Source organism: Arvicola amphibius, chromosome 1 (assembly GCF_903992535.2).
Source record: "Arvicola amphibius chromosome 1, mArvAmp1.2, whole genome shotgun sequence".
In the NCBI taxonomy this organism is placed as follows: domain Eukaryota; kingdom Metazoa; phylum Chordata; class Mammalia; order Rodentia; family Cricetidae; genus Arvicola; species Arvicola amphibius.
The window spans coordinates 190,492,832-190,512,547 of record NC_052047.1 but is presented as its reverse complement, the minus strand read 5'-3'; the positions used below and the strand labels follow the sequence as shown (position 1 = coordinate 190,512,547).

Here is a 19,716-nt window from a genome sequence, read left to right as displayed (position 1 = left end):
TTCTTATTCTTCAACTGCAAATAAGTGAATAAATACATTTGAAAAGAGTTACCAAGGGAAAATAAATAATGATATGTGTAATCAATGAAAATGATGTTCAAACAATAATAACAAAAGATTTTCTAAATGGTAAAGTGATGACAGGAGTTGTGTCAAAATATGAACATTAATCTTAAGTGTAAATAAAATGAAGATTACAAATTAAAGGAAAGATTATTAGACTAGAAGAAAAACTATAAGTTTAATGAAGAATGTGTACTTGAACTTTAAAAAAACAGATTAAAGTTTATAACATGAAAGCTTAAATGTAAATACCAACAAAATGAGGACATGAAAAATAGAAAGTAATAAAGGGAAATCTATAGGGAAAAAACATCTATTTGGAAAGTATTGAAAATTTTAATGTGTGCTCTTATCAATGTCTGCTCTGTATACTTACATTTTTATCTATATCTTTATATATTCTTATGTAGATAAGTGCCCTTCAGATTTTTGAATCTCCAAACACTCTCTTAAGAGCAGAGCATGATAGGGCATGCTGAGATTTTGAACTTGGATTTCCGAGGAAGGATCACAAAGCGTAAGAAGCCATTCTGGGATAAAGCAAGCCTGAGGTCTACCTAGGTAACCAAAAATCCTCTAAAAAATAACTAAATAAATGGACATGAGGGAATTTTTCAGGATAAAGAAATACCTATAGTCCACTGGAACATTATATATGTCTTTATATATTTTTGAAAACATTTTTATTCAATATTCTAATCATAGTTTTCCCAGCACAACTTCTACTGGGCCCTCGTAGCTTCCTTACCCACTCAACACACCCAATGCTCTCTCTTTAGAAAACAGACATCTAAAATCCATTCAAAAATAGACAACCCAGAATGAACAACCCCCCAAGACAAGAAACAGACATATGCACATGTTTACTAAATAAATCCATTAGTTACTAGTAAAATACAAGTTATAAACATAATTCCATTTAATATTTACTATGACAGATGCTGAAAATTAAATAAATGTGTTAAATAATGCTTGCACTTCTACATTTATTTCAGCGTTATTTACAGCATCTAATAAGTGGAATTAACCTCAGTGTTCACTAGCTGACAGACAGATACAGAAAATGGCCACACATGTATCTACACAATAAATATTAACCAGCCATGAAAAATACATTTGTTACAATAATAGAGGTGAGCTTAGAAGACACTGTGCTTTGTAGAGTAAGTCGGCGATGGAGAGAAATACCACATGGTCTCATTAATATGTAGAATTTTAGAAAATCCACAACATAAAATATCAAAATGCAATGGTGCGTTACAGAGGATAAAGCAGTTAAAGAGCGTAAGGCTCATCAATGGCATGCAATTGCCAATACATCGAAAAATAAGTTCAACAGATATAATGTTCAAAAGGCTAACTGCTGTAAATGATGATCTACTGCACTGTAGAAAAACACAAAAGAATTCATGCTAAGTGTCCTCAACACAAACATGATAGTAATGTGAGGTAATGCATCTGTACTATTCTGTATAGGACATTCTGTAATATTCTGTAAGGTATGTATGAACACTTGGAATTCTCTTTTATGTGGTAATTATATATAACTGATTCTGCCTGTTTTCAAGTCAATGATGTTATAGCATTGGAGCTCAGACGAATCTATAGAGGGAATATAACATTGTATATATACTTTGGAAGGGTTCGGGAGATTATTAAAGATTAAATATGTATGTATCAGTGTTAAAACACTGACATACCTCTAAAAATTGAACCAAGAAAAACAAGGATTATGACTATACAAAGAGAATCTTTTAAATGCATTATCCTCTTTACCTCTGCCTACAAAACTGAATATAAACCAAAATATTAACATATTTTATGAATGCATATTTTAAAAATCTGTTATTTCAGCCAAATTTACTGTGGTATAAAATGAATATATATCCATTATATTTAATTTATTCATTATTATTTTATGTGCATTGGTGTTTTGAAAGAAGGTATGTCCATGTGAAGGAGCCTGATCCATGGAATGGAGGTACAGGCAAGTGTAAACTGCCATATGGGTGCTGGAAATTGAACCCAAGTCCTCTGGAAGAGCAGCCAGTGCTCTTGATCTAAGCCAACCCAGAAGAATGGCTCAGCCATTAAAGGTTAGGTTCACGACCAAATGTATGTATATATGTATGTATGTATGTGTGTATCTCTCTCTATATATATGTGTGTATACACATATATACATTATATACACACACAAACACACATAAATACATATCAGCCAACCTGGTTTACAAAGAGAGTTTGAAAACAACCAGGGCTACAACGAGATGCAAAAAAATTACCTGAAATTTTCATATATATATATATATATATATATATATATATATATATATATGAAATATACATATATTTATTTCATATTGGTTGTTCCAGACAAAATTTCTCTGGATAACAGCCCTAGATGTCCTGGAACTAGCTCTTGTAGACCAGGCTGGGCTTGGACTCATAGAGATTCAACTACCTCTGCCTCCCTAGTACTTGGATTAAAGGCATATACCACCACCCCAAGCTATATTGATATTCAGCATATATAATATATGCTGAATTCCAGTGTAATGATACTCCGTGATGAAAGAACTTTATACAATCTACAATTAAAGTCATATATAATTATCAAAATGTTAAATGAATACGTCTAAAGCTTACTTCATCTCTGTTATAAAAGACTTTTATTATCATGTTATAAATGGGATCTGATACATTGTTGTCTTGATTCTAATCATTACAATTTTGAGACTTTGACATTAGCCAAAACAAACAAGAAACAATACATCGTAATAATTAGAAAGGAAGAGATATTTTCTTGCTCTAGCATATATATGAAATATATATGGAAAAAGAACTTGATTGCTTAAAGAACTCTAATGAATATATAAAGTCATTTAGCAAGTTAGAAAATACTCGTATATAAAATCAGTATGTATGAATTTGAATATCTGGAATATTGAATACTAGAAACATAAAAGGAAAATTTCAGTTTTGATACTATATAAGGAAAATTACAAAAAATAAATTTAACATGAATTTTCAAAGATTTTTATACCTATAACTGCAACATATTGCTGATTTAAATATATTAATATCATAATGAATGAAGTGATAGACCATGCTTATGGATTAACAGTATTTTTAGGTTTTATTCCTAAAATGGACCAAAGAAAAATAAAATTGCAAATAAAATAAAATACTAGAAAAGTATTTTTGAAGAATTTAGGAGATTCACTCGACCCAAAATGTGTAGTTCAATCGAGACACAGAAAAAAAGAATAGAAAAAAAAAACCTTTAGTACTGAATACAAAACTAACAAAGCAAGATGTGCTGACCTGAGTGTGGAAATCAGCCACACATCAATACATCACGTCTTTGGTCAGGTATATGTATGTACATAATAAATTTCTTCGATATTTTGTTAAAGTCACTGATGGAAAATGGAAGAGAAAGGCATTACAGAATTTGAAAATAGATTTCCAGGCAAAATACAAAAGAAATTCAACCTCACATTTTATTTTAAAAAAATTCCTAAACTTAAATGCAAAAATAACACACAAAACATTTAGGCAACATAATAACAACAGCAAAAGTGGCTTAGAATTCATCCCGGTTACTCTTAGAACATAATGAAAATACTTTTAGCATAAAAATTATAAGTCATTTACAGCTAAAATATGTAATTTAATATAAATATAATATATATTATAAATATAAAATACAAAGTCAAGAAAATGGAGAGGCAACCTACAGAAATAAAGTTAATGACAAGTTTTCAGTATTCAAATCCCACATATGTATGCATACATGCATACACACAGACATACACACCTTACATACTCATAAAATAATCCAATGATGCATTAAACATAATCCATCAAATTTGCCAAGGAATTGAACAAATGCTTAAAAAAATAAGATACATAATGAGTCCTTTAAACACACTGAAATGTGGGCGATATGACCAGTAATTCAGAAACAATCAAAGTCAAAATTAGAAACCATTTTACCCTAATATTTTTACGGATATTCAATAGACAGAGGAGAGTCAACAGTTTAAAGTAACTGCTGATTAAGAAACAAGGAAGAAGGGGAAAAAGAGTGGCAGAAAGCAAGTTCAAAGTTAAACAGATAGAGGCACAAACCAAATTCTAAATAGTTTACACAGTCAAGGGTTTGTCCTTCTCTTTCTTTAGGACACTCTCATTAAGCAAGAACTCCCCAAACACAGACACTGATGACCAACTGCTCTCTTGCTTCCGCAGACCCATCATTAATAATTTCACAGGTTCAGACACTGATTTGATTCATAAAAGACTTTGGAACTATAAAATAGCCTGCCTATTAAGAGTACCTAGTTATTTATGTAGATGATTCTTAAGAAAGTTGAAAACACATATCATAGGCTCAGAAAATACATCTGACCACAGAATATGTCTAGACAAACCTGTAATCTGAATGCATTGTCTTTACTTTTCAGTGCTTTAGAAAGTTCCCAATTATCTGGGTGGTGGTGCTCATGCCTTTAGTTCCAGCACTAGGGAGACAGGCAGGTGGATCTCTGTGAGTTCGAGGTCAGCCTGGTCTCCAACAGCTAGTTCAAGGAGAGGCACCAAAGCTACACAGAAAAACCAAAAAAAAAAAAAAATCCTAATTAAAACAAATGACAAGTTTGACCATCACCTAACCATCACCTGTTCTTGAGAGTTAGGAATCAAATGGCTAATAAGCATTTGTCAGTTTTTCTAACGTGTGCTAAGTTTGAAAACATAGACATCAAAAAAAATGTAGCTATCGGGATGCTACAAGTCCTCCATGTACTACTCCTAGGTGACAAAAAAGAGAAGAACTAATGATGGTGATAGTGATGGAGATGTCAATGATAGAGAACATGAAACATTGATGGAAATATGAATTGGTAAAACTAAGTCTAGAAAGGATAGTAAAGTTAATCATATACCTGTCTTACACATTGGAATTTCCATTCAGAACATGCCTAAAGAAACAGAGGGCACAGGTCTAACAAGATAGGAATGTAAGTTTATACACAATGACTAACTACTACACATATAATATAGGGCCATTCACATTGCAGTGGGAATCACATTTTATCCAAATAGTAAGTCACTAACACATAGGGAACATAAAGCATATCATATCAGTTCCCTTCAGTGACTCTCAGGAACAAGTTAATCTGTTGTTAGAAGATTTACTCAAGATGGCCATGGTGGCACACATTTCTATTCCAGAAATTGGGAGGATGAGACAGAAGGATCAGTAGTCCAAGGTCAGCTTGGGCTACATAGCAAGATCTCAAACAAACAAGCAACAACAAACCCTAACCACTGGCAAGATGTCTCCCTGGCTAAGAGCAGTGGCGGCTTTTATTGGGGACCTGAGGTTTGAATCCCAATACCCAAATGGTGGCTCACAACAGTGTGTAACTCTTGTTCCAAGGGATCTGACATCAGTGGGCACCAGGAACACATGTTGTTGTGCACAGACATATATGCAAGCAAAATGCTCATACATATAAAATAAAGAAGCAATTAAAACTAAAAGTAAGCTTGACAGTGGTGGTACACACCTTTAATCCGAATACTCAGGAGGCAGAGATAAACAGATCTCTGTGAGTTTGAGGCCAGCCTGGTCTATAGAGTTTTAGGATGGGCTCCAAAGCTGCACAGAGAAACCCTGTCTCAGAAAACAAAACAAAAACAAACAAACAAAAAAGCTAAATGTAAAAATTAAAACCCTGAGGATTTACTAATGTTTGAATCTGTAGAGGTATGGACTAAGTAAATATTGGCATAGGAGAACTCACATCATTTCTAGAAATAGTCAATAGCTTGTGAGAAATATGTACTTCTTTACAGTTTTGTATTTAGGAGATGGATGCTAAAGCCCAAACTCTCATTATTGAGTGGCCTTAGAAGAGTCACAAAATCTATATGGATCTAATTTCCTTTACTAGACAACACATTCTTAAGGATTCAGCAATGCCATCCTAAAATTCCATTATTTGCATTATCCCACAAAATATTGAAATTTCATACTTATGAACTCCTTCTCTCTTTCCTCTTTTCCACCCAGGCATGGCCTCTGAACCACATCATTTTCAAATGCATTATACAAACTAGAATTCCATCTAGTTACTATGGTGATCAGTACAGCTCAAATCCTTAGATAGGAATGCTAAATTTTGTTCTCATGAAAATAATACTTATTGTTCCAGCTGCATCCTGCGAGGACTAGTGAAACCTTACCTTAGCTGGTGGATGAGAATATGCAAGTATCCTGCAATCCTCAGCAGCGGAAGAAGTGAAGGCATCTGAAGAGGAGTCAGGACAGAAGCTTTAATTAATAGGAAGCAAGATTGTACCAAAGGTCTGGGGTGGTACCTGGAGAGAAATATACCTACCTAGGCAGGAATTCATTCTAAGTTAGAGGTAAATTTTGATTCCAGAGGCAGGAAGCAAGTTTGACATCTGTATGAATCTCAGCTGCTTCCTCCTTTCTAAGCAAAATGTTTATTTCTTTTAATGTCAGACTATAGGTAGAAATTATATTGAAGCAGTCAGTCTCTCTACTTCCAGCCTGCATCCTTGTTTCCAAGAGTCCAGAACAGAAATGTAATCTCTTACACTTTCATAAATAGAGGGGATTTTGTTGTACCCAAGTGATGAGGCAAAAGATGAAGGAGTTTTACTTGTAAAACTAGAAGAGAGTGATCTGGTCATTCTGGATTTCGATTAAACTACATAGTACTTAAAAATATTCTGAGTCAAAATTTAACATTCAAAAATGATTTTAATTCCTCTGACAAAATTATACCCAACAACACTAGCTTTTGAAAAGCATAGTTCCAGTGAGGACTCATTTCTGGGTGCTTGCCTTGTCCTTAGCCCTGAGCTTACCATGTTGCCATAGCCCCCTCCTTCTCTGTGGAGGGCCATGAAGAGAGCCACTGTTACAGGCTTCTTTTTTTGGGCCACCAACCAGCTCCCAAATCATGAAATGGAGTCCTATTATTAGTTTTGAGTACTCAGCCTTAGCTTAGCTCTTATTTTAATCTGTCTCTCTATCTACCTTTTGTATCAGGGTTTTTTTTTTTTTTGCCTTCCTTCCTTCCTCCCTTCCTCCATTTCTTTCCCTCCTCTCTCCTCCCCTCTTCTACCCTGTACTCTCATTCCCTTCCCTTTCTTTACTTCTGTTTTTTTTCTTTCTCTGTCTTTCTTTCTTCCTTACTTCCTTTCTGCTGTCTCCATGTCTGACTAGTAGCTCTGCCTGGATTCTAGCCTCTGGTGTGTGCCTCTCTTTCTCCCTTGTTCTCTTCTTCTCTTTGATTCCTCTTGAGCCTAGATTCCTCTAATTCTTTCTCTCTGCCTGTCAGTCCCACCTATCCCTCTCTGCCTAGCTATTGGCCATTCAGGTTTTTGGTAGATCAATCGGGTACCTTAGGTAGGCAAGGTGAAACAAATACAACACATCTTTATGTTATTAACCACATGTCATTACATCACTAAATAAATGCAGCATGAACAAATGCAACACACCTTTACACAGTTAAAGTAATATTCTGAAGCACAAACAAATGTAACACATATTTATACAGTTAAAATAATATTCCCCAACAACTGGCTCTTTGACATTTCGCTTTTGCTGATTTAATTTCTGCAAATGAAATTTGCCTACTTATAAAATTTTCCAGGTTCTTAGAACTTTTGACGATCACAACACCTATTTTAAAATATCTTCCTTTATTCACATATTTTAAGGATGTGGTATTTTTCTGCTGTACTCAATGGATGATTTCTCACCTCTTACAAAAATTTAAACATCCTTTGACATATTCTGAAAGTAGAACTGATTGTTCTCTCCTTTTTTCTTCTCTGCTTATCCATAAAACATTCATCACACAATAGCTCAACCATCATTTGCTAATATTTCACTATCCCATGAGATAATTTATCCCAGAGAAAGCAAAAGAGAGAATTTTCCCTTTGCTACATCTACCTGAAAGAAGCACACTTATGACAGCATTCACAATGATAACTATTTTAGAGTTTATTCAATTTGCAAAGATTTGGAAACAAATTGAATGCCAAATCAAATAGAAGAACAGCTAAATAATTTGCAATGAAATATCACATAGTTCCAATGGAATAAGAGAAATCATTACCACCCCTGTAAATGTATCTGTCACTTAATTCAAAAGTCAAAACAGTCAAGCAAAACATGCACATAAACACAGATGGTATGTAGCTCTGTGTAGAGTGTGAGGCTTGGCACAATATTCTGCAAAGAACAAGTCCTAAGAGATACCAGGAACTAGTAAAAAGAAACAGGTCTGCAGTAGAAATAAGCCCTCGAGCATTAACGAAGTGGATTTTACCTATCTGTCATCTTGTGGAGAAAGAACTAATAATAAACACCACCATTTTGGCTTATTAACCACAATTAATTATTGTGTTTTGGTTTTGAGTTATTAAAAATACTACATTTATTAAAAGATTTCCACATTCCATACCATGCAGAAATAAAAGTAAGACCTTGCATTACATCAAGCAGCTATATTTTATTAGGCAGCAATAATTCCAGAAATTATGGAAAGATAGATACACCAGAGTTATTGTCGAATTATGACTTTATAGGTTAGAAATATGATTTTAAATGCTAAAGAAGATTTTTAAACTTTCAATCTTCTTTAAATTGTCAGAGATTAAAGTTCTTGAGTTGATGTATCACCATAAACATGATGTTCCCTAAATTAGAACTTTAAGCCTGGGAAAGATTAGGACAAAACCATGAGCTGTTTCTTTACCTCGTGTTGTGTTTCTCTCTCATGTCTGTCCATTCACTGCCTCCGATAGAGCTGCATCTAATGGACTGCTCACATTTTCCCCCTCACCTTTTCTCCTCGCTCCCGAGGCTTCCTATTCTATTATGATTTTACACTGTCAACTTCCTGGAATAGTCTGTTATGTAACCAGATTTTGATGTGGTTTTATATGTGAATTTATTAACCACCCACCATCCCTTCCTTTAGCGGAGCATATCTATCCCTTAGGGCTCTTTTTATCATGACATCTTAAAGTACAGCCTTTCAGCACTACAGTTTTTCACAGGACGAATTCTGGGAGAGACAAGCAACACTCAAAGCCCTTCAGAAGTCGTACAGTAACCTAGTATTGTCAAAGTGTACACACAGACATAGACAGACAGAAAGACAGAGACATAGAGAGACATACAGAGCTGGTGAGCTAAAATAAAATTACACTATGACATGACAACAATGTCTAAACACCACAGTTGAACACACAAAATTCCAGTGGCACTGGGCCATGATGGCACATACCTTTAATCCCAGACTTAGAAGGCAAAGGCGGGAGGATCTCTGTGAGTTTAAGGTCAGTGTAGTCTACAGAGTGAGTTCCAGGACAGGCTCCAGAGCCACATAGAAACCCTGTCTCAAAACAAAACAAAACACAAAAAGCCCAGTGCAAAAATAAAGGATTACTTCTTTTGAAGTTGTTGGCCAGTGAAGTCCCACAGATTCATACACTGTAGGTCTATTGCTAACACTGTTAGTGACTCTCCTGATCAGAGAACACAGGCCTTCATTCCTATTGGCTGGCTTTCATCATGCTCGAATGAGCTGTGCATGCTACCAAAGGAGAAAAGTCATCATTAATCTTATCCAGCTGTGAGTCCTGTTAGCTACTGCCTCACCAGGGCCCATAGTGGCATGAGCATCACGAATATAACCATCTACAACAAACCCTTCTCTGATTTTTCTTTTCTTTTTCTCTGCCTTCTCCTTTTCTGCTAGTTCCATGTTTTCTCTTTCAATCAAAGTAATTAAGGTATTACACCCCCTCTGGATCTCCATTGCAGTCCTGGACTTCAGAAACCAATCAAAATCTGAACTGAGGGGAGTCTCGAATGTATTGTCATAACTCATAAACATTTTCCTTGTCAAATTCAAGCTTTTGCAGCATACAAATGAGAAAACAATTCTTCAGTATAGTTTTTTTTCCTTTGTTAGTAGTATATGATATTATTAGCTGATGAAAGGGTGTTTGTACCATCCAGTCTTTGTATCTAGTGCTTTCTTGATACTTATTCTTCTTTGAATTCTTGCCTTCCCCCTTTCAATCTGAGCCATAACCACATTCTACACTGGAGCTCTTTGTGTCTTTCTCAGAACACAGCTGAGTATGCAGTGACTTCTTCTGGAGTTTTTCCTTCTACTTCTATGGCTATATTTTCAAAATCATCACGACCCCACTTCTCGTTAGCTTTTAAAACTGGTTAAAATCTCTCTTCATCCAATTAGTAAACCCCTGTGTCAGAAGCTTCCCTTTTTCCTCTAGCTTCTCATTATTTAGGGGCTCTGCTTCATCAATTTTAAGTTGTTTCTCCTTCTTTGTCTGTGCTGTGCTAGGTAGGTCAGGACTCCGAGGCACCTGTACCCGGTGGTTTTCCTGTAATACAGAATTTCTTTTTCAGTAATTCAAATAAATGTGGAGGAAAGTATTGGAAATCCTGAACATTTGGTTGTTTTGAGGTCAAGGTGCCTTGGGAGCCCTAGATTCACTAACATCTCGGAGAGCTTACCTGAAATATACATCAACAGTATAGTTGGCTTTCCTTTCTTATTTAGGTGGTTCAGCCCACTCTGCGAATGCAATCTTCTGTTTTTGTCTGTAGTCTTCTCCTTCAAAGTTATAAACACTAGACTCTGTATCTATTGTAAAGTTTCCAAGAGAGTTCTCACCCATCTTGGAGAGATTTTCATTCATCTCTGCAGTCTTCTTTGCACGCTTTTTCAAAATACCATCACCATTTTTATCAGTGATTTCACGTTCTTTTGATGCAAATACATGTGAGGACCCATGTCGAATCATTTGAAGCATTTCATCTTTCTCAATTTTGTTCAGGTTCTGATCTACAAGTCTCCCTTGTTGAATGATTATTGAATCCAGTCTGAGTTTCAGCTCAGCACGTTCTACTATTCTTTCTTCAACAGTGTTATCTGTTATAAAGCAAAACACTGGACAGTCTTTGTTTGTTCAATTCTAGGTACTCAGTCCATAGCCTGAAGATCTACTTTGGTATTCCAATCTGAATCATATAAAATTAGCTACACCAGCAGTTGCAAGATTGATGCCCAGACCACCAACACATGTGCTTAGCATAAAAACAAACTTTGTGCTATTTGGTTTATTGTATGCATGGGTGGAGTCTTGTCTCCAATCATGGGGTGTCTGCCCATCCAATCTGCAATTCTCATAATTTCTCCACATGCATCAATCTTCCAAAAAGTCTAATACCCTTTTCATCTGAATGAATATTAGTACTCTTGAACCTTGTTATTTTAATTTAGGGAGCAGCTTGTTTAATACCACCATTTTGCCACTGTTGGTAACTAGATATTTACCTGTTGTGTAAGGTGGGCCAAGTTCAGCTCCAGCGACGAGATATGGATGATTGCAGAAATTCCTCAACTGCATGAAAATGTTCAATAACCTCATTTTGCCCATCTTTCCTGCTGAGTTTAATATGTCTATATCCTTCATTAAAATCCGAGTATACAATTTCCTTTGCATTTTGCTAAGACCCACATAGATTTCTACTTCTTTCTTTGGAGGCAAACTCTTCAACACCAGCTTTAACTTGACAAAGGAGGAATGGATGCAGAACCATACAAAAGTATCTCAATGAGCTTTTGATCCCTAAGGCAATTATTTGTATCAAACCAGAAAATCAAAGTCATCAGCTGAATTAAACACATCTGGCAACAAAAAAATTAGAAGTGACCAGAGCTCATGCAAGTTTTTCTGAAGAGGCATTCCAGTTAGCAACAGTCGATTTGTAGTCTTGAATTCCCTCACTATTGCTGACAACTCAGATTTTTCATTTTCTATCCTGGGAGCTTTATCTATAACTAAGTATCTCCAGTTAACTTTTTTTTTTTGGTTTTTCAAGACAGGGTTTCTCTGCAGCTTTTTTAGAGCCTGTCCTGGAACTAGCTCTTGTAGACCAGGCTGGCCTCGAACTCACAGAGATCCGCCTGCCTCTGCCTCCTGAGTGCTGGGATTAAAGGCATGCGCCACCACCGCCCGGCTTCCAGTTAAATTTTTTGAACACAGACTTCTCTTTAATATGCATTTCATAAGATGTGACGCATACCTCCCACTCTCCTGGTAATAAAACATCCCTGGCAAATGAGCATTTCACTCTTTGTCTCCTATCAAGCAAACAGATCTACATATTGGTACCCATCTCTTGAATTCACTCATCCAGTGCAATGTAGACAAGGGAACCCAAACCATAAGAGGACCAGGAATATTTCTATGGTGTTTCATGCACCCAAGGAGAGAAACTGTTTGAAATGTCTTTGCCAAACCCATTGCATCTGCAAGGATACTATTGCCTACAGAGAGATAAGCCAATTCAATCCTTAACCTGATAATCTCTCAATAGCTCATTTTACATAAGATGGAGAATTTTCAAATCGAGCACAGACACTGGTTGCTTTGGAGCTTTCTGTTAATAACTCTTTGTCCTCCTCTTGCTCTGTTCTATGGTGTCATTAGTTGCTAACTGAGAGAAAATCCTGTTTTCCATCCTTTTTTTTTTACCTGCGGGCACTCTGGTTGGAGTCTTATGAGCTGCAGGCTGAATGAAATGTGCAAACAGTTCTAACTGACTTAATAAATACTCAAATCTATTTGCTCAGTCAGTTTGCATTTTTCTTTATATGTAAGATCTGGTTCTTGGGTTTCTGTTTGCTTTCCAGGCAATGCACCATAAAATGCTTCCTCCATCTCAATGTCAAGCCAATAGCCTTTAAGACACAGAACCAGTGTGGGCGTGGTCATGAACTACAAATGCAAAAGTAAAAGCGTGCACATGCCTCATGGCTGCTGGCATTTCCACAGCACTGCTCCACAAGATGAAACCCATACTTTGTATGCGCAATGTCCATTTTAATTTACTTGACAAAATGCAGGGTAATTGAACATGGCTTTACTTATGTGGCCAAGCATGTCTTTCTATGCTCTGGCACTGAGGCATGACTGCGTGATTTTGAGAGACATTAACCTTTGATTTTAAGTGAGTTGTAGGACATTAAAACATCAAAGTTAATGTAAATGTCACAGTGTTTTAGAGAGAATATGTAAGAATGGTATGTGATCTCATTTGCCTAGATCACATGAACTATGGAGAAGGAAGTCTGCGAGGATTTTCTTTCGCTTTTCTCCCATTGAGCGTGGCGGATGAGACCTGATTGACCAAGTTCACAATGTCCCATGCTCATATTCTGTCACTAGGGGAGATTTTGGTTCATTCTTGCACATGATCAGAATTTCGTAAAGACCTTCCTTGGCCCTCTTGTCTCAGATCAATTCTAGATGTTAGGCTCACTGCTAATGGCACATCATTCCCTATTTTTCATTGATTTTTTTAACCCAGAGAAATGGAGAGCTACTCAAAGCTATTCAAAATGCACAGAAAGCTTTGCAGTGCTTGTATTGAAATAATACATAACATCTTATTTATCACAATGGAATGTATCCCTTACAACATTTCACTTATTATTGATGTCTGAGTGTGAAATGCCTTAGAGGCTAGCTGACTTAGTTGATGCCCCATAGAGACAATAAAACAATTGTCTGCTGTGCCACTACCTCCATGATAGAAGATCAAGGCTGGTCATGCCATTGCAGTTATGTCAGCCATTAAAGTTATGGCACTTTGCTTCAAAAATACAAAGCTTGAATACAGCACATATGGAGTCTAATTCTTGCTTACCTGCTGTATGTGTCAAGCAAGCCACTTAAGTTTTCTCAGTTTTCTTTTAATTCATTATTTGAATTGTTTAAATAGCTATCATAGTTATTTTTCTATGGCTGTGATAGAACACTACGACCAAGGTAACTTACAAAGGAAAACCACCACACTAGCATTCAAAGTACTAGGATTCACGGCAGCATTTTCAGGCATGAATTTTCTTGATCCTCTTCTTCATCTATTTCCCCATCTCCTGTTCACCAGGAACACTTATAGGTTGCTCCCTACTACTTCCTAAAATATTTGATATCCAAATCCTAATTGCAAGGGTGTGTGGGTGATTATGGGTATGTACATGTTTATAAAATAAGAGAGGAAAAGAGAGAGAGAGAGAGAGAGAGAGAGAGAGAGAGAGAGAGAGAGAGAGAGAGAGAGAGAGAGACGGACAGACAGACAGACAGGAAAGGGGATATTAAACTTTGATATGCAAGCTTGTGTCTGAAATGTTTGTGACCAGATATAGAGTCCTCTATAGATCAGGAGCAGGTGAGGTGGGTCATACATTAGTTATTTCTTTTTATAACCTTCCATGCTTATGTGCAGGATTACAACAGCAGTTCAACCTCCAGTCAAGAGTGAAGAAGTGTTCTTTCCCTGCATCTTTGTTCAGCATTTGTTGTCACGTGTTTGTTTGTTTGTTGTTTGTTATTGATGATGAAGACATTTTGACTGTGAAGAGATGTAACTCAAAGTTGTTTTAATTTAAATTTTTCTGAAGGCTAAGTATAATGAACACTTTAAAAAATATTTACATTGTGTAAATGTAACACATTTTCTTTATCCATTCTTTGGATGAGGGGCATCTAGGTTGTGTCCAGGTTATGGCTACTACAAATAATGCTACAAACATAGTTGGGCAAGTGTTCTTCTAGTATGATTGAGCATCATTTGAGTGTATGCTCAAGAATGGTATTGCTGGGTGTTGTGGTAGATAGATTTTCAATTTTTGAGAAGTCACTATTTGATATCCAACAAGGCTGTACAAGTTTGCACTCCCATAAGCAGTAGAGGAGTGTTCCCCTTACTCCACACATTCTTTCCAGCATAAGCTGTCATCAATGTTTTTGATCTTAGCCATTCTGTCTGACAGGTGTAAAATGGTATCTCAGAATCATTTTGATTTGCATTTTGCTTATGACTAAGGATGTTGAGCAATTATTTAAATGTCATTCAGCCATTTGAGATTCTTCTGTTGAGAATTCTCTATTTAGATCTGTACCCCACTTTTTAATTGGATTATTTGGTATTTTGATGTTTAGTTTCTTGAGTTCTTTATATATTTTGGATATTAACCCTTTGTCAGAATGTGGGGTTGGTGAAGATCTCCCATTCTGCAGATTGCCATTTTGTCTTATTCAATCATGTCCTTTGTCTACTTATTGGTTATTGCTCTCAGTGTCTGTGCTACTGCTGTTAAATTCAGGAAGTGTTTTCCTGTGCCACTGCATTCAAGGCTACTTCCTACTTTCTCCTTTATAAGGTTCAGCATAACTGGATTTATTTTGAGGGTTTTTTTTTTTTTTTGTTATCTACTTGTAGTATTACTCAGCTGTAAAAAACAATGACATCATAAAATTTGCAGGCAAATGGATGGAAATAGTAAAAAAATCATCCTGAATGAGGTAACCAGACTCAGAAAGACAAACATGGTATATAAGGGGGTATTAGATGTAAACCAGACTACAGCTCATATCTCCAGAGAAGTAAGGTAACAAGAAGGACCCTAAAAGGAATCCATTGATCACATTGGGAAGGGAAAATAGATGAGATCTCCTGGATATACTGGGGACAGGGGACAGTAGAGGAGAGGGGTTGGGGGATGAGAATATGAGGGAATGGGATGGGAGAGTTGGGGAGGGGACAGAGTGGGAAAGCAATGAAAGATATCTTGGTAGCCGGGCGGCGGTGGTGCACACCTTTAATCCCAGCACTCGGGAGGCAGAGGCAGGCGGATCTCTGTGAGTTCGAGACCAGCCTGGTCTACAAGAGCTAGTTCCAGGACAGGCTCCAAAGCCACAGAGAAACCTTGTCTCGAAAAACCAAAAAAAAAAAAAAAAAGAAAAGAAAGATATCTTGGTAGAGGGAATAACTACGGTATTATGGAGAAACTTGCTGCTAGGGAACTTCCCAGGAATCTACAAGAATAACCCCATCTAGCACTCTTAGCAATAGTAAAAAGGGTGCCTGAAATGGCCCTGTCCTGTAATCAGATTGGTAAATACTCTAATTATCATCATAGAGTCTTTGTCCAGTGACGGAAGGAAGTAGACGCAGAGGTCAATAACCAAGCACCTGGCAGGGTTCTGGGAGTCCAGTCGAAGAGAGGACTTAGGAATTCTTTGAGCAGGGGCTCAAGATCATGATACAGAGATACACATAGACAGAAGATCAGAGCTCACCGGAGCTCATAGGCTCTGGGCCGACAGACAGGGAATCTGCATGAGACCTAGGCACTCTGCATGAGGGCAATTACTGTGTGGCTTTGTCTGCTTAGGGGGTCCCTAGCGGTGGAACCAGGATCTGTCCCTGGTGCCTCAATTAGCTTTTTGGAACCCAAGCTCTTCCCAATCCTCTCTTCTCTCTTCCCCTCTTTCTTCCCCCTCACCTCACCCCCATCCTCATGCTCCCAACTTTTGCCTGGCGATCTTGTCTGCTTCCAATTTCCAGGAGAATAAATATATGTTTTTCATTGGGTTCACCTTATTATTTAGCTTCTCTAGGATCGCGAAGTATAGGCTCAATGTCCTTTGTTTATGGCTAGAATCCACTAATGAGTGAATACATACCATATTTGTATTTTGGAGTTTGGGTTATCTCACTCAGGATAGTGTTTTCTATTTCCATCCATTTGCATGCATAATTCAAGATGTTATTGGTTTTTTACTGCTGAGTAGTACTATAATATGTAGATGTGCCACACTTTCTTTACCCATTCTTCCACTGAGGGGCATCTAGGTTGTTTCCAGTTTCTGGCTATTACAAATAATGCTGCTATGAACATTGTTGAACAAATGCTTTTGTAGTATGATTGGGCATCTCTTGTTTTCTTTCTTTTTTTTTTGTGGTGCAATGCTTTGCTTGCCTTGAAGCAGGCACGGGGGACGGGCAATGATACTGCCTCAGCTTGATATGCCAGGCTTTGTTGATTTCCCATGGGAGGAGCCCTGACAGTTTCTGAGAAGTGGATAGTGGATGAGGTTGAGAGAAGGTGGAAAGAGGGCAGGGTTCAGGGAGGGAGGGGGGCTGTGCTTGGTATGTAAAGTGAATAGAGAATTTAAAATAAAAAAATAGAAACATTGTAAATATATACATATACATATAGATAGATAGATAGATAGATAGATAGATATAGATATAGATATCTTTTCCTAAGAGCTCTCTGTTCATTAGTCCTTTTCTTGGTTTGTGGTTTATGTGTGTGTATTTATTTTTTTCAATTTTTTAATGTATATGCATACCCAGCTTCAAATCCATCTGAGCCATAACTAGCAAGGACTTTGCCTGTCCCAAGGCTGATTGTTTCCATTGCTGGGAGAGCTTTTTAATTTCCTGTAGTGATGTTTGTCATTGTTTGGGACTATTTATTTTTGTTGAAGTGTTTTTCTATAAATTCTTGCCTATGCCTGTGTAGTGAAGTATTTATTCTACATTTTACTGTTTAAATTTCAATGTATCAGGCTTCAATTAAAGTATTGGTCTATTGTTATTGATTGTTTACAGTGTGGGAACAACGGATCTAAATCCATTCTTCTGTAAGTGGAAAACCCACTATACTATTTTTAAATTCATTGTTTATTTTCCAGTGTATGCTTTTAACAATCTTGTTACTCAAATATTAGCTGGCTATGTCTGCATAGGTTTATGTCTTGGCCTTTTAATATATTTCATTGATTTACCTTTCTGGGAGATGAGTCAATAATAATCTGTATTTGTCACTATGGCTCTGCAGTGTAATTTAAAGTCAGGTAGCAGGAACCAATGACATTTTTGTTTTTTTGTTTGTTTTTGCTTAGGATTGTTTTAGATATATATTCTGTTTTGTGTTTGCATGTGAATTTCCTCAGTTTTAACATATGCAATTTGAAAATATTACTAGTCTCATTGGATTGTTTAGTGATTGAATTAGCACTTACAATTGTAAAATCAGACATAAAGCATAAAAACATTCTAAATGCAGCATGTGTTTGATATGAGATGATTGTGCTTAAATTACACTGGCTATGTTTATTCCTTTTTAGCTATATCACTTTATTATTATTATGTTTCTCCCTCTACCCTTCCTTTCTTTCCATCATCATAAGTTTCTCTCCTTTGTTCAATATATAACATATTAGTTATTTATTTCATTCTCCTTATATTGTGTTATGTTCTGGAGCATGAAGAAAGTTGACTTTCACAGTCCATTGTCAGTAATGACCTACAAATTAGATGGACACTTGAAGTATACTATGCAACTTAAAGTGTTGGAGACATTTGAAGGCATTAAAGCTAATTGATCTAGCTGGAAACTGTCCAGAACAGCCATGGAAAATGCATTGTGAAAATTTTATTGACTATTAGTGGCAAAGCCCTTGATTTTATATGTCCTCTAAATGGCAACACCTCTTCTCTCTTAGTTGTCTGCCAGAAGTAGAACCAAATTCAAGTTCCTTAAGATTTATCGATTTATCTTCAATCATTGCTTAAACATAAAATGTCACAGACTAATTTGTTTCAGCCAAGGTCGTCTGGAAAAGACAGGATGAATGTTGGTTATGAAGCCTGGGCACATGACTTAGTACTTCTAATTCCCAATTTTCTCATCTTAAAAGAGAGAATGTAAAGAGCTACATGTTAAGCTTGCTGAAAGATTTTAAGCAGGTGACATTACTACTGTGCCTTGTACAGGACCTGGATAAGAGGAGGCAATCTGTACATGTTAATATCCATGTGAGTTCAAAAGTTTTAATTATTCTCTTTCCACTTCCCTTTAGCTGAAATCTGAATGAATAATTACCCTTTTTTGTACATCAATCCTCAGCCACAGGAAAAAAAAAGACACTATATTCTAAAATTTGAACTAATGTTCAACTTATGTTCTTTTCAACTATTTAGATTCTACTATCTATTATATACTAGAAATATCAGTCAATAATAAGAATGATGATTTATGTATTATTTATTTATTTAAAATACTGAATAAAGAATTTTTTGATAGTTATAGGAGAGTCACCATTCTAACTGCTGAGTCATACAACTGTTTTCTGTTCTTAAAATACTTAGGCTCTAATGATCAAAAATCGAAGTGAATAAGCAATAAGAGTACTATGAATAAACAGAAACAGGAATTTGGACAATGCCTCCATGGGGTTCACCATTGTGTTAATGGATCCCACAGATAAAAGTCTAAACTATTGCTAAATGATGGAACTCTAGGCATAAGATAGAACATGACTAAAGGCCTTCAGATGAAAAGAGTGATATTAGGAGGGGGAGAGAGAGAAACAGAGAGGGGAGAGAGAGAGAGAGAGAGAGAGAGAGAGAGAGAGAGAGAGAGAGAGAGAGAGAGAGAGAAGAAAAACTGGAGCAATAATACTTCAGGAGTGAATATCAGAAAAGAACAGCATGAGCCAGGTCACGGTGTTGAGACCAGAGAGCAGCAATGCTACCATTCCCTCCACAGCAGGAAGTGCGTACTGATACACATAGGAAGAATTTGGTCTGAGAATTTCTTATATGTTTCCAGAAAGTCATTTGGATGGAAATATATGGACTTGGAAGAGTCTAATGAAAATTTACAATTTTAAAATGGTTGCCAACAA

General features: G+C 36.4%; 1 pseudogene; it reads right to left on the bottom strand.

Annotated features, from left to right (window-relative positions):
- Positions 1-4,215: 4,215 nt before the first annotated feature.
- Positions 4,216-12,888, bottom strand: LOC119806351 (annotated as a pseudogene).
- Between the last annotated feature and the right edge of the window lie 6,828 nt (positions 12,889-19,716).